Source organism: Streptopelia decaocto (assembly GCF_964273445.1).
Source record: "Streptopelia decaocto genome assembly, contig: HAP1_SCAFFOLD_64, whole genome shotgun sequence".
NCBI classification, from domain to species: domain Eukaryota; kingdom Metazoa; phylum Chordata; class Aves; order Columbiformes; family Columbidae; genus Streptopelia; species Streptopelia decaocto.
The window spans coordinates 148,841-164,653 of NW_028116834.1; positions in this window are offsets into that span (position 1 = coordinate 148,841).

Genomic DNA, 15,813 nt, shown 5'->3' on the forward strand with positions numbered 1-15,813 from the left:
GTCCTCACCCTCCTCCTCCTCCTGGTGTCCCTGCCAGCCCGGGACGCCCAGGCTGCTCCAGCCAAGCACAGGGAGCAGGTGGGCGGGCAGGGGCAGCACCAGCCCCAGCAGCTCAGCAGGGCAGCAGTGGGTCCAGGGCTGGGGCTGGGGCCGGGAGAGCAGCTGGGCTGGAAACCTCTCTGATCTGTGCTTGACTCCAGGCCATGGCATTGGCAGAGCTGATCGAGCTTCTCAGCTGGATCCTGGTTATGAGCCTTGGGCTGTCCCAGAGGTAAGTTGTCACTGTCTGTCTGCTTGAAGGAATAAACACTCACATTTTAATAGGTTATTCATGTGTGATTGTACCCAAGATCATCTCAGAGGCTTTTCAAAAGCTTTTTGTGCCTCGGTGGTGTTACACAGACAAGTCATAAATACTATTTGCCTGCAAACCTGCTAGGTCTCAGCAAAAAGGTCACCCATGTTCCATTTCTAGCTGTGGAACGTACACCTTTGTATGTGTCCTGTGTCATTACCTCACCCCCTCCCATCACTGCAGGTGACTGAGGAAGGAGGAGATCACAACATGCCATGGAAGCTCCTCACCCATGTTTGACTCCCTGTTTGGTTCCTGCAGTCCATGGTGATCAAGCCTCTTGGTGTAATCCTGTTCCTGAGCCTGGGGGCAATCCCAGGGGTAAGTGTTCAGTCTTCATTGGTCACTGGCCTTTTGCATTTATTAATATTTGGTTTATTATTTGTTAACATTTTCCTGCAATAGTTGAGCCTTGCAGTAGCCAGCAGGCTCTTTGCTAGAAGAAACATGGATGATCATTTTTTGCCCTGGTGCTCCATGCTCCCACCTTAGTGTGGGTTTCGTTTTGTGTGTGTGAGAGGTGTCCTGGTCAGAAGGCCCTGAGAGCCCCCATGTTTGTCCATCTGGTCCTTGAGGGGTGTTGCATGTGGCCTGGACACAGTAGTTTGGAAGCTGCCAGGTCCCAGCCAAGGGGTCTGCAGCCCCTCTGCAGCTTTGGAAATTTCAGCATGCGTCTGGGTCCCATGTTGTTGCCTGACCCCCGTCCAGGCACTGCAGGTCGCTGAGGACAAGGTAGATCACAACGTGAAATGGAAACACTTTTCCTTTCTGCTTGTTTCCAGCTGTCCCTGTAGGCAGCGGCTACTTGACTTCTTGACTTGAGTCTGTCCGTGAGCCTCGGGGCGATCCCACAGGTACGACCTTGGACCAAATGAGCGTTTACATGTTCATTTTCTGTTCCTGTGAAGTTTAGCTTGCTACTTTCTTGGCTGACGCTCGGTCACGCAGAGGGGAAGTGGGTCCGGCTCAGTGCTGTGCCCCAGAGGGCTCTGCCTTGCAAAGCTCTTTGCCAACTGCTCCATCTCAGCGGTGGGTGACAGGGGTGGCCATTGCGGAGGGGCAGTGTGAGCTCTGGTGCTGCTGTCTCCAGGTTGGATCACCAGACCCAGGCCACCATGCTGGTTCACCAGATCTTTGGTGGATCCCTGTGGTTCCGTGTTGAGCGCTGGCTGCCAGGTCCTGGGCCTGTGACTCTCAGGGCAGCGGTTTCCCTGAGAGCCTTGCAGTAAAAATCTTTTGGGAAAACTGCTGAGTGTGTGTAACTTATCCAGAGGTGCAGCTGGTCAGTCTTGTGGTTCCTGTGGGTTGTGGCGTGTGTTGTAGTGATGAAAAAAGCTGTTGGCTGGGGGCCCCCAGCCCTTTGCCACCAGCTGAGGAGCCCATGTTGGCAGTTATGTACCAGCACTTGCTGTCCCAGCACACAGTGGAATTGCACACTGTGAATCCTGGTGCCGACATCCCAGAGCCCAAAGCTGGAGAGGGGGAAGACGGCAGCTGCCTGTGCTGTGCTGGGGTGGTGTTGGTGCAGGTGTTGTGCCAGGGTGTGCTTACTGCTCTTGCTTTTGCAGTGAAGTTCTCAGCATGCAAGAGCATCTGGGAGACCTCTGACCCTTTCCTGGACCTGGTGCTGGAGATCAGGTAGTGGGGCAGGGTGTGGGTGGGGGAGCTCTGCTCTCACAGGGGATGTTCCTGCAGCTGCACCGTTACTGCTCTCGAGGCTGCTTAACGGCCAGTGTCAGGCAGGGTGCAGGCAAGAGGGAAGCAGCTTCTGTTGTTGTGCTGCCTCTGTCTGGCAGAGCAGAGCCTGTTGCCTGAGCATGAGCCACGACTCCTCCATTGAGGCTCCATGGGACTGGGGACAGTACAGCCGTCCCTCATGGCATGCTGGCCAGTGCCTGGCTGGGGTCAGGCTCAGGGCTTTGGTGCAGTCTGTGGCCCTGTGCTCATGCTCTGTTTTATGTGTTGGGGCCAGCGTCTCTGACCAGGTGAAAGAAGCTGAGACCAACAGACCCATGTCTTCACCAGTGACAGGCCAGGTGAGTCCTGAAGGCTGTTCTGGGCCAGAGCTGCAGGGAGCTGCTGCCCCTCTGCCTGCTCTGCGAGGGCAGGTGTGCTGCAGCTTGGCAGGGAGGCAGGCACTGCACCCAATGGACAGGGGTGAGGGAGGATGACTTGCAGGAAGGATCCTGCTCAGTTAAGAGTTGCTGTGTGAGCTTGGAGGAGATGGGATTGCAGTATCACCCTGTGTCCTTGGCACAGTGATTCCGCCTGGAGGCCCAAAAAGCTGCTCGCCCTCCTGCAGCTGCCTCCTGTGCCCAGAACAGTTCAGAGCTCCTGCAACACCAGCAGCACAAGTGGGGCCAAAGCAGAGCTGTCCTGGCAGAGCTCCTGGGAGAGCAAGCAGCCACCTACCTCACCCAAGCTGCTGCTGGAGCCCATCCCCAGCCAGGAGCCCAGGGGCAGTGGGGAGAATGCTGAGACCCTGGAGAGGGACTCCTGCAGCAGTGCTGCCAGCCCAGTGCACAGCACAGCGGGGATCTGCCCAAGGCGTCCCAGAAGGCCGAGGGTGGAACCAGGAGCTTTTGCACCTCTCAGGAATCAGGCTGTGGCATGGACCTCCCTACTACCTCCAGCACCAAGATGGCTGCACCCAAAGACTCCAAACTGGCAAAATTGAAATCCTCCCTGTTGGCCAGTGCTGCTCTGGAGCTGAACATCACCATGTCACCACCACCAGCCATGAACCTGGTACTTTCTCCCAGAAAGTGAGTCTGAGCTTCTGCCTGGAGTCTTCAATAGGTGCCTTGTGTCTTCTGAGCTGGAGATTGTGTTGGGGAGAGTGTAGACTGGATGCTGGGTGTCTTGCTAAGCTGGAGGCAGACAGGGAGAGCCCCTCAGCCCCAGGGCTGCAGCAGTTGCTCTGGTTTGGGGTACAGGGCCAGGTCCCCGCTGTTGTTCCCATCCCTGATTAAGGCTGGAGAAACGCCTCCTGTCTTCTTGCTCAGGACAGAGGGGCGGCTGTGCCAGTCCCTGGAGCGGGGTGGCCTCACCAATCTTCTCTGAGTGTCTTGTCCCCTGGGGCGATGGGAGCAGGTGACTCCCCAGCTGGAGGCTGCAGAGTCTCCTCCTCCCCACACAGGGGCTGGGACCGGCCCTCTGGGCGCTGCTGTGCAACCAGGGCTCAGGACAGTGCGCTGGGGTTTCTGTTTAAATTTCCTTCCTTCCTTTTTTCGTTTCTGCTTCTAAGAGAAAACACTTCTGATTTGTTGACCAACCCCACTTTCCTCTCCCCTTCTGTGTCATTACCCTTCCTTTTTCTCTGGGCTCACCTTCTTATTTTCTTCTCTTGGCTCATGGAAACCTCTTTTCTTTAGATCACTTAGCTTGTTTTTTTTTTCATGTCAATAACTGCAGGCAGCATCCTGTGGAAGGTGAGCAGAAGTGACCATTGCACACCACCTCATTCACAATTTGCCAACCACAGCTACCCCATGGACACCACCCACCCCAACTCCTTGGCCTTTTGGCAAGTCGAGGTAAGTGGTGCCAGTCGCTCCCAGGCTCCTGCACGGCAGCAAGGCCAGTAGTCCACGAGGCAACTGTCTGACATGGCAGGTGGCCCGGGGCAGTGATTTCAGCAGCCACCTCTCCTGTTCTCTTGGATTGGCTAAGATGGTAGCAGTTGGATGCTGTGCTTGTGCACTGTGGAGTGTGGAGGAAGAGGGGGGCTCCTGCTCCTGACCTGGCCTTCAGATCATGTCAGCCTCTTTTCCTGTTCTGCAGGCTGTCCTCATCTGCTCTCCGTTGGCCAAATCATGAAGAGCCGACCTTCAGCTTCATCCTCAGCTCAGCCCTTTGGCTCCCAGCCTCCCCGTGACCACCTGTTCCACTGCCCACCCTTCGCACCACCTTCCTCCCTGCAGCAGCGAGAAGGAGCCCAGCCAGGTCACCCCTGGTTCCTCCAGAAAGTGTCAGTGTAAGCAGCACCGTGGAGCAGACAGCAGCCCCTGTGCTCTGGCTGTGAAGGACAAGGATCAAGTCTCCAGCCCCCAAGGAAGAAGAAGAATCTCACAGGAGGGCTCAGTGTCCCCTGCGGGGAAGGAGGTGGCAGGCAAGGGTCCCAGCGGTGGCAGGGAGGCACCCAGCTGTCAGCACCGAAAGATCAGGACTGGTGCAAGTGTCAGGCCCCAGGACCTGTCTGGACACAGAGCCCATCTGCCCCCTCAAGAGGAAGAAAAAGAGGAGATGGAGGAGACTTAAGAGTGCTGCTCAGGGTTAGAATTAGGTTTAGCATTAGGGTTACAGATTGTGGGTAAGGGTTAGAATGAAGGCTTGGGTTTAGGTTTAGTGTTTAGGGTTTGAGTTAGTGATAGGGTTAATGTTAGGTTTATGGGTTAGGATTAGGATTAGAGTTAGTTTGCCGTTAGGTGCTAGGGTTAGATTTGGGGTTAGTGAAGAGTATTATGGTAAGTAGTTAGGGTTAGGGGTAGGGACAGAGTTCAGGTTGGGTTTTGGTTAGAGGTAGGTTTATGGTTTAGGTTTAGAGTTAGTGGTTAGGATTAGGGTAGGGTTAGGGATGAAGAATTGGCATTGTAGATAGTGGTATGGTTTGTGGATAAGGGAAATGGTTAGATTTTGGGTTTGGGGTTAGGATTAGGGGTCTGGTAGTGCTTGGAATAGTGGTTAGGGTTAAGAGTTAGTCTTAGAGCGATGGGTAGAGTAAGGGCTGGAATTTGGGGTAGAGCTGGGGTTAGCGGTTAGGACCAGGATCAGAGTTTTGCTTAGGGTTATCATTTGTTGGTGATTGTTTCTTGGCTAGCATGTATTAGTTAGATTTAGAGTTAGGATTAGTGTTTAGGATTAGGTTTCAGTGTTAGGGTTAGGGGCTAGGATTAGAGGATATGTTAGGTTGAGGATTAGTGCTACAGGTTAGAGTTAGGATTAGGTTTGTATTAGCGTCAGAGGGGACTAGTGTTTCGTCAGATGTAGGGATAGGGCTTTGGGTAAAGCACAGGGTCAGGATTAGAGTTACCAGTTAGGGATTAGGAGTAGTGTTAGGTTGAGATAGGTTGTATGGTGAGGCTTAGATAAGGGTTAGGGGTTTGGGTGTAGAGTTAGAGTTAGCATTAGGTAAGGTTTCAGGTTAGGTTTAGATTACAGGTAGGTTTAGGGGTTAGGGTTATAGTTAGGATTAGGGTTTGCGGTTAGGGTTAGTGGTTAGTTTTTGAGTTCTAATTAGAGATAGGGTTAGACTTAGCCTTAGGGAAAAGAATTAATTTTAGTTGTAGGGATAGGATTTGGGTTAGTGTTAAGGTGTAGGGGTTATTGTTAAAGTAAGTATGAGGTTTAGAATTAGGCTTGCAAACTAGGGTTGGGGTTAAGGTTTAGGAGTTAGGTTTAGAATAAGTGTTAGGGGTTTGTTTTTGTGGTTAGAGTTAGAAGTAGAGTTAAGAACAGGGTTATAGTAAGCAGTTAGGACTCAGGGTTATGGTTATAGTTAGGCTTAGGGTTAGATAGGGTTATTGTTAGGGTTTGGTGTTAGGGCTTTGGTTAGGGATAGAGTTAGCATTAGGTTTCAGGTTTAGACTTAGGGTTAGGATTTACAGTAAAGGTTAGAGTTAGGGTAAAAATTAAGGTTTAATTTAAGGGTTAAGTTAGGGTTAGATTGAGAGTTAGGGTTAGAATTTGGTTTAGGTTTAGCATTTAGATGAGGGTTAGGTTTTAGATAAGGTTGAGGGTTAGTGTGAGATAAGGTTTTGGGTTAGGGGCTAGAGTTAAGGTTAGAGTTTGGGATAGGGTTAGGGTTAGGGTTAGGGTTAGGGTTAGTGTTTGGGGTTAGGGTTTTGAGTGAGGGTTATGGGTCAGGTTTTGGGTTAGAGTTAGTCTTAGAGCTGGGATTAAACTTTGGGGAAGAGGTTAGAGTATAGTGTTAAGGGTTAGGAGTTTGTGTTTGGGTTATATGAGGTTTAGGTTAGGGTTACGTGGTAGGGTTAAGGTCTAGGGTTAGATTTAGGGTAAAGGTAAGTGTTAGGAGTTACAGTTAGGGTTAGGCTTAGGAATTAGGGGGTTGGGTTAGATTTTGGGGTTAGGGGTTTGAGCTAGGGTTAGGGGTAAGGGTTACATTTAGGGTTAGAAATAGGGTTAAATGTAGGCCAAGGGGTCAGAGTTAGGGTTAGAATTCCTGTGTTTGAGTTAGATGAGGTTTAGCATTAGGGTTATGTGTTAGAGTTAGGCTTCAGGGTTAGGAGTTACAGTTAATGCTAGAGTTAGGAGCTAGGGATTAGTCTGAGAGGTAGGGTTTGAGGTTTGGGTATGTGTTTGCATTGGGGTTTGGGTTAGGTGTTCAAGTATTAGGGGTAGGATTTGATTAGTGTTGGAGTTCGAGAGTAGTGTCAGTGGAAGTGGTTAGGGTTAGGGGTTAGTTTTAGGAGGTAGGGCTAGGGTTAGGGTTATGTTTAGAGTCAGGGTTAGGGTTAGAGTTAGGGGTAGGGTCAGGGTTTGATTAGGATTAGGGTTAGAATTAAGGTTAGGGCTTTTGGGTTTGGGTTAGGGATAGAGTTTGGTTTTAGGTTGAGGCTTAGATTTGTGATTACAGTAAGAAGGCTAAGCATTAGGTTTAGAGTTGGAGTTAGGGTTAAGGGTTTGCATTAGCGTTCCATTAGGGTGAAGATAATTGGGTAGAATTTAGGGTTAGGCTTAGGGTTGAGGGAGTAGCATTAGTGGACATAGTTAGGAGTAGCTTAGGTGTAGGAGTTGGGGCTTGGGGTAAGATTTAGGGGTTGGGATTAGAGGTAGGGATAGGAAATATAATTAGTGTTAGGGTAAGGGTTAGATTAAAGTTTACGGGTTAGGCAGTAGTGTTGGCAAAGGTGGTTAGGGTTAGGTTTTAGAATTCTGTTGGAGATAGGGGTTCGGGTTCATGGTTAGGGAGTAATGTTATTGTAAATGGTTAAGATTAGCATAGGAGATTAGGTTTAGGGGTGAGGCTAGAGTTAGGGTTAGAGTTAGGGTTAGGATTCTGTTTAGAGGTCAGGTTAGGGTTAGATTTCATGTTAGGGTTAGTGTTGGGTTAGGTTGGCTTAAGGGTTGTGGTTAAAGTTAGGTTAGTGATAGGGTTATGGTTAGGTTCAGGTTAGGGTTTAGGTTTAGTGTTAGGACTAGGTTTCAAGTTAGGGTTAGAGTTAGTATTAGGGTTTAGGCTTACCATTAAGGTTTTAGTTAGTGTTAGGAGTTAGCATTAGAGTTATCATACGTGTTCGGTTTGTGTTAGGGAGCAGTGTTACGGTTAGTGGAACTGGTTAGGGTTAGGTAGAGTTAGTTTCAGGGTTTAGGGGTTATTGCTCGAGTAAGGGTGAGGTTTAGATTGATGATTACTGGCTAGGGTTAGGGTTAAGGTTTAGGGCTGAAGTTTAGAGTCAGCTTTAGGGGATTGGTGTTGGGCTTAGGTATTAGGGAGAAGAATTGGGATTAGATTGAAGGATAAGATTATGGCTAGGATAAGTGGTTAGGACTTAGGTTTAGGGTTATAGTTCCTTTTAGGGTTAGATTAGAGTCAGTTATTGGGTAGCGTTACCAGTTAGGGAGAAAGGTTAGAGTTAGGGCTTGATGTTAGCGTTAGATTTTGGGTTGGGGGTATTGTTAGGTTAGGGTTTGGATTTCTATTTATGTGATGTTAGTCTTAGGGTTAGAGTTAGGGGTTTGTCTTAAATTTTAGGATTAGATTTAGGATTAGTATTTAGGTTTACATTTAGGCTTAAATTTTAGGATTTGGTTTAGGGTAATGGTTGGATTAGGGTTACTGTTAGGAGTTCCGGAGTTGTCTTAGGGGTAGAGTTAAGTTTTGGGGTTAGATTTAGGGGTAGGGTTAGATTAAGGTTTAGGGTAAGAATCAGGGTTAGGGCATTGAATTAGTTTTAGAGTTAGGGCTAGAGGTTGGTCTTAGATTTAGCCTTTGCTTTAGGATTACAGTAAGGGATTGGACTAACATTAGAGGTTTAGATTTAGGGATAGGTGTTAGGGGTAGTGTTAGGGTTATTATTAGGGTTTGATTAGGATTAGGTTTAGGGTTTATGGGTAGGGATGTGGTTAGTGGTAAAGGTTAGTATTAGGGTTAGTGTTAGAGGTAAGGATTAAGGTTAGGGGTTAGGGAATAGTGTTAGTATAAGCAGTTAGACTTCATGTTTCGGGGGAAAGGGTAGGAATATGGTTAAAGTTAGCACTATTTGTAAGTATTACAGTTATAGTTAGGTTTAGGTTAGGGGTGAGTGTTAGGAGTTAGAGTTAGAATTAGGATTAGGGTTAGGGTAAGGGTTAGAGGTCATCCTAGGGGTTACCATTATAATTTTCATTAGATTTAGGATTAGAATTAGGCTTAGATTTTAGACTTTAGATTTGAGTTAAAGATAGGGATTAGGATTAGGGTTGGGGTAAGGTTTGGATTAGAGTTAGATGTTGGGGTTAGGAGTTTTGTTATTTGGATGTTCAGGTTTAGGTTTTAGATTTATATTGAAGGGTTAGGGCTAGGACACTGGGTTAGGGTTAGAGGTAGTGTTAGTGTTATTTTTGGGATAGGGGTTTAGAGTTATAGTTAGAATGATGGGTTAGGATTTAGCATTAGATTAGAGATAGGTTTAGGTTAGGCTTTACGGTTAGGCTTAGAGGTTGAGTTAATGGTTAGGGTTAGATATTAGGGTTGGGTTAGTGTTAATTTGAGTATAAGTGCTTACGGTTGGCGGCTGGGTTCAGGAGCTAGAGATAGAAATGGGGCTAGGATTAGATTAGGGTTATGTTTAGGTTTAAGGTTTCATTTAGGGTAAATTTAGGGGTTAGGCTTAGATTTCAGGTTAGAATTAGGGTTAGAGTTGAGTCTGGGTTAGGGTTAGGTTAGGTTAGGTTAGGTTAGTTTCAGCTTACCATTAAGGTTAGGTTAGTGATAGGGTTAGTGTTAGTTTAGGGTTATAGTTTAGGATTGGGGTTAGGGTTTAGGGTTGCTGTTAGGGTTAGAGTCAGGCTTAGGGCTCAGTTTTAGATTTATGGTTAGAGTTAGTGGTAAGGTTAGGGTATGGGTTGGAATAGTGTTACGTTTCGGGGTTAGGGTGTAGTTTGGATTTACATTTTGGGTTTGGTTAGTGTTCAGGTTAGAGTTAGGGTTAGTGGTTAGTTTTAGATTTACATTTAGGGTTAGGTTTAGGGGCCAGGGAGTTGTGTCAGTGGAAGTGGTTAAGTTTAGGGGTTAGTTTTAGGATTTAGGGTTTGAGTTAGGGTTAAGTTTCAGATTAGATTTAGGGTTAGATTAGAGTTAGGGGATGGTGTTTACAGTTAGATTTATGGTTAGGGGTTTGAATGAGGTTTACATGGGTTAGAGGTGAATTTAGGGGTTAGGTGTAGATTTCAGATTAGAATTAGGGTTAGGTTAGGTTAGGTTAGGTTAGGTTAGGTTAGGTTAGGTTAGTTACGGCTTAACATTAAGGTTAGGTTAGTGATAGTGTTAGGTTAGGCTTAGCGTTTAGTATTGGGGTTAGAGTTTAGGGTTACTGTTAGAGTCAGGGTTAGGGCTCAGTTTTAGATTTATGGTTAGAATTAGTGGTAGTTGTTAGGATTAAGGTTAGGATAAGGGTTGGAATAGTGTTAGGTTTCGCGGTTAGGGTGTAGTGTTAGGGTCAGTTGAAGTGGTTAGGTTTATGGGTTAGGGACAGGGGTAGGGTTAGGGTTAAGTTTAGATTTAGATTTAGGTTTATGATTAAAGTTAGAGGTAGGGTTAGGGTTTGAGTTTAGGCTTAGACTCAGGCTTTGATTTAGGATTAGAGTGAGGGTATGGGTTAAGCATTATGGTTAGATTTTTTTAGGGATAGGTGTTAGGGGGTAGGCTTACAGTTAGGATTAGGTTGTGAATAGGGTTAGGGTTTGGGGATGGGGGTAGAGATTAGGTTAGGGTTAGAGTTATGGCTTAGAGGTTAGGATCAGGGTTGAGGTTTAGCAATGGATGTTCATATATGTGGTTATGGTTAGGGGTTAGTTTTATGGGTTAGGGGAAGGGTTAGTGATTAGGGAGATGAGTTAGTATTATAGCTAAGGATAGTGTTAGGGTCAGCAGTTATGACTTAGGGTTAGGGTTTCAGCTAGGGTTAGATGATGGTTAGGGTTAGAGTTGGCATTACTAGTTGGGGAACGGTTAGAGTTAGGGTCTGGTGTTATGGTTTTGGTTAGGGGTAGAGTTAGCGTTAGATGTTTAGGGTTAGACTTGGAGTTAGGGTTAGGAATTAGTTAGTGGTAAAGGTTAGTATTAGGGTTAGTGTTAGAGGTAAGGATTAAGGTTAGGGGTTAGGGAATAGTGTTGGGTTGGGGATACGGAGTAGTGAAAGTGGTTGGGAGTAGGTTTAGGTACTAGGGTTAGATTTAGGGTTAGGGTTTGGATTTACATTTTGGGTTTGGTTAGTGTTCAGGTTAGAGTTAGGGTTGGTGGTTAGTGGTTAGTTTTAGATTTACAGTTAGGGTTAGGTTTAGGGTTAGGAGTTAGGGTTAGGGTTAGAATTGGGGTAAGGGCTTGGGGTTACAGTTAGATTAGTTTTAGGTTAGTGTTAGGGTTGGTGGTAGGGGTTTATTTTGGGTTAGGGGTTAGGGAGTAGCGTTATTATAAGTGGTTAGGATTACCGTAAGGGGGTAGGGTTAGGAGTGGGGATAGGGTTAAGGTTAGATGATGGGTTAGAATTGCAGTTAGGGTTTGGGATTAGAGGTAGAGTTAGGTTTTGGGACAGGGGTTTGGGGTTCAGATTAGATTCAGGGTTAGGGTTTAGGATAAGGATTAGGCTTTTGGTAAGTGTTGGGTTAGTGTTATGGGTTGGGGTTACGGAGTAGTGGAAGTGGTTAGGAGTAGGTTTAGGTACTAGGGTTAGATTTCGGGTTAGGGTTTGGATTTACATTTTGGGTATGGTTAGTGTTCAGGTTAGAGTTAAGGTTAGTGGTTAGTTTTAGATTTACAGTTAGGGTTAGATTTAGGGGCCAGGGAGTTGTGTCAGTGGAAGTGGTTAAGGTTAGGGGTTAGTTTTAGGATTCAGGGTTTGAATTAGGGTTAAGTTTCAGATTAGATTTAGGGTTAGGGTTAGATTAGAGTTAGGGGATGGTGTTTCCAGTTAGACTTATGGTTAGGGCTTTGGATGAGGTTTACAATTAGGATTAGATTAGTGTTAGGATATAGTTAGTGTTAGGGCTAAGCATTAGGTGTCAGAGTTAGGGAATAGTGTAGGCGTAAGCAGTCAGAGTTAGGTTTTAATATTAGGGTGGAAGGGTAGGACTAGGGTTAGGGTTAGAGTTAGGATTATGGGTAAGTAATAGAGTTAGATTAGGTTTAGAACAGGGTTAGAATGTAGGGTTGGAGTTAGCGTTAGAGGTTAGTTTTATGTTTTGGGTTAGAGTTAGGATTACGTTTTAGCTTTAGATTTAGGTTAGAGTTAGGGATGGGGTTAGCATTAGGGTTAGGGTTAGTGTTAGGCAATAGTGATAGTGGAATGGTCAGAGTGAGGTTTTACATTAATATTGGAGATGGAGGTTGGGGTTGGCATTAAGGGTTGCAATTCTGGTTAGTGGTTAGGGGGTAGTGTTGGTGTAAGTCGTTAGGATTAGTGTAAGGGGTTAGGTTTAGGGGTTAGGGGTCGGGATAGCTTTAGGTTTAGGATAATGGGTTAGGGTTTGAATTAGGGTTAGTTTAGGGTTAGAGTCAGTCGTAAGAGTTGCAGGTTAGGATTTAGGGTTAGGGCTTGCTTTAGTTTAGTGTTTGGTTTAAGGCTGGTGTTAGTATGATGGGTTAGGGTTACTTTTAGGGTTAGGCTAGGGTTATAGGTTAGGGTTAGAGTTAACATTAGGGTGATATTTCAGGTAAGAGTTAGGGGAAGGCTAGGGTTAGGGTTAGTTTTAGGGTTAGGGGGGGTTTGGTTTAGGTTAGATTTTGGGCTAAGAGGTAGGGTTAGGGTGGTGGTTGGGTTAATGTTATGGTTAGTTTTAGGTGAATGATAGGTGTAGGGTAAGTTTTAAGTGCAGGGGTTAGGATTAGGGTTAGGGTAAGGGATGGATAAGTGTTAGGGTTAGGGCTTAGGGAGTGGTGTCAGTGGAAGTGGTTCGGGTTGGGGTTTAGCTCAGGGTCCCAGGGGGATTTGTCAGGTTCCAAGGCCTGGATGAAGAGCTCCCTTCTTGGTCACACACATCCCAAAAGACAGGGACACGTCTGTGACTGATCTGCCTGGCGTTGTCCCACCAGCAGTGGCAGATGCATCCTGGAGAGGAGTGGAGCTGCCAGGCACTGTCAGAGGATCTCCCTGAGGTGCCACTCGCTGCCCACCCAGACTCACACACTGTCCCTGGCTGTGACAGATACACCAGCTACGAGCTCTGGACACAGGACACAACAGTCCAACAGCAAAGACCATCTCTCCTGTCCTGAAAGACTCTTATGACCCCTGGAACCCAAAGCCATGGACCACATGAACTCACTGGACATTTTAGAGGTGTGGCCTATAGGCTGAGGAATGAGATCTGTGTGTATATCCAGAGATAGGAAAAGTGCTGTTGATTAACTGGAATGTATTGGAGAGTGTGGGACCCGGGCACAACACAGATGGTACAGAATAAGGGGGGGGCACTGTCCTGGTTTCAGCTGGGAGAGAGTTAATTTTCTGCCTAGTAGCTGGTAGAGTGCGGTGTGTTGGATTTAATCTGAGAAGAATGTTGGTAGCACAGGGGTGTTTTGGTTGTTGCTAAGCCATGTTTATACCAAAGCAAGGACTTTTCATCAAGGAGGCTGGAGGTGCACAAGATGCTGGGAGGGGCACAGGCAGGACAGCTGGCCCAAGTGGCCAAAGGGATGTTCCACACCATATGATGTCATGCTTGGTATGTAAACTAGAGAAAAGTTATCTGGGGGACCGCTGTTTGGGATCTGGCTGGGTGTCACTCAATGGGTTGTGAGCAATTGCATTGTGCGTGACTTGGTTTATATCTCCTGTTATTATTATTACCATTTTTGCAATTACTACTATTACTACTGCCATCATTATTATTATAATTACTATTACTATAATTATTTTATTTATTATCATTATTATATTTATTGTAGCTGTTGTAGCTGTTGTAGCTATTGTAGCTATTGTAGCTGTTGTTGCTATTGTAGCTATTGTAGCTATTGTAGCTGTTGTTGCTATTGTAGCTGTTGTTGCTATTGTAGCTGTTGTTGCTATTGTAGCTGTTGTTGCTATTGTTGCTATTGTTATTGTTTTGCCTTTCTGTCTCATTAAAATGTCTTCATTTTAACCCAAGATGTTTATTTCTTTCCTGATTCCCTCTCCCATCCCCCTGGGCTGGAGGGAGTAAGAGAAGGGCTGTGTGTGATGTTCAGCTGCCTGCTGGGTTAAACAAAACAGTCCTGGTGAAAGGAGTGATCATGCAAGGTGTCCCAGAGGAAGAGGTGAACCTGAGGAGGGCACAGGGTAACAAGGGCCCTTCAATGCCAGGACAGGCTGTGAGGAGCCAGGATGCCAGAAGATGTCAGACTGGAGAATGTTTCAGGACACCATCTTGGTTCAGCCGTCCCCTGCCCTTTGTGCCATGAGAGACACCCCATGGTCCTGCCCAGCCTTGTCCTTGGCTCCTGAGCCAGCTGGGAAGATGGAAAGGGCTCAGCAGCAGTGATCCTCATCCAGCTGGGTCTGTTTCCCAGCCCAACCAGCGTGGCCAGAGCAGAGTCATCCCATGGCCCCAGGGCACCACAGCCCCTCGCTCTGCAGAGCAGCATCGCCAGCTCAGGGCCCTGTGGGAGCACAGGGAGGGAACCAGGACCAGCCGGCCAGGCCAGGCTGGACACCCTCACCTGGGGAAAGGGATGTCCCTGGAGAAGAGCAAGGGAGCATTTCTGTGCCTGCAGGGAGGAATCCAGGAGGAAGAGAAACCTCTTTCTGCAGACACTCATTTGGGTCAGGCTGCTCTGTTGCTGGAGCAGGACTCTTGTTCTGGTCTGAGGAGAGGGGCTGGCACTGATGAACACAGGTCATCTGTGGTGGGGATCTGCTGGAGTTGAATCTGCTTTTCCTGTCTGTCCACACCTCCTCAGGAGACCCTCTGCATCGGTATCCATGGGGGAATTCTTCTATCACATTTTCAAAGTGCTCACTGCCAAAACAGTGTCATCCTTACCAACTTCTCTCTCATCCTCACTCACACAAGATAAATCAACCTGTTGCCCATGTCATTGAGCAGCTCCATATATCCGAGCTGATCCTTCACACAGGGGGATCCCTCTGCCCTCACCCTCTCTGAGACTCTCTCCAGCAGACCCTGTATCCTTCAACTGAAACACCACAGCTCACAAGCTGCCCCACCTCACCTCATATAATCCAAAAATGTCACAGTGCTTTGACAAGACATGGGGCACTTCCTGGCAGTGGATGTTCGGAAGCTTGTTCAGTGCTACACCACCCGGGTTTCCACCATGTAGAGGGACACAGATTGCCTCTGTGACACCCCTCTTGTAGAGCCAGACCTAATGAACAGCATTTTAAACAATACCTCAGAGACTGAGTGCATTTCTTTCTGGGTTCATACCAGACCAGCATCAACTGGGGAAAAACACTCTCCCAGCACTCTTGGATGCAAACCCTCTGGTCCCAAGGGCTGGTAAGGCTGCAGTTTGCTCATGAAACCCCTGGCTTGATCCCCATCCACTACAGTTGTTGCCCTCCAGAGTCCTGCCTGAAAGCACAGAGGCCTGGAAGACTTTGCTGGTGACAACTGATGCAAAGACACGGAGACATCTCAGGTCTACCTACACCTTGTCTTACTAAATTCAGTAGTAGTCTCACAGTACTTAGGATTTTCCTTTAGCTGTTTCTGAAGTAGCAACAGCTTATCTTGATGACCTTCAATTCCTTTTGGAGTTTTATGTTTTGATGTGAACCATTGCTGTGCCTGAAGGACGTTGACTTGAAAACTAAAGGTATCCAGGCATATTGTGAAAGTATTTGGTCTTTTTGTTGATTGTATCATCAAGAGACTGAGTGAAGATCCCTGTGTGATGTGCCACTTGTCCATGCAATGCCTGCAGCTGTTGGGTAGAGAAGAGACCAACCTTGCTTTTCTGATGACATCTGGTGACTGATGTCCCTGGGAAAGTAATGGAACAGCTTATCCTTGGTGCCATCTCAAGCCATATCAAGGATAAGAGGGCAAAAGAGAGCAAGCCAGTCCACGTGCTCTGCTTTTATATGCAGGAAATTGTGAAAGGGATGGAATACCCCTATTGGTCAGTTCATGGCCACATGACTCGGGCCAGTTCCTTCCATTGCTCCCCCCTCCGCTTCAGCCCAAAACGGGGCCGGGGCGGGGGGCGCGGTTCACAACACCAGGACAGTTTTCAACATGATCGGCATGAGTTTTCTTAAGTAGCTATGAGCCTCCTTTGAAGAAAAAGGGCTGAA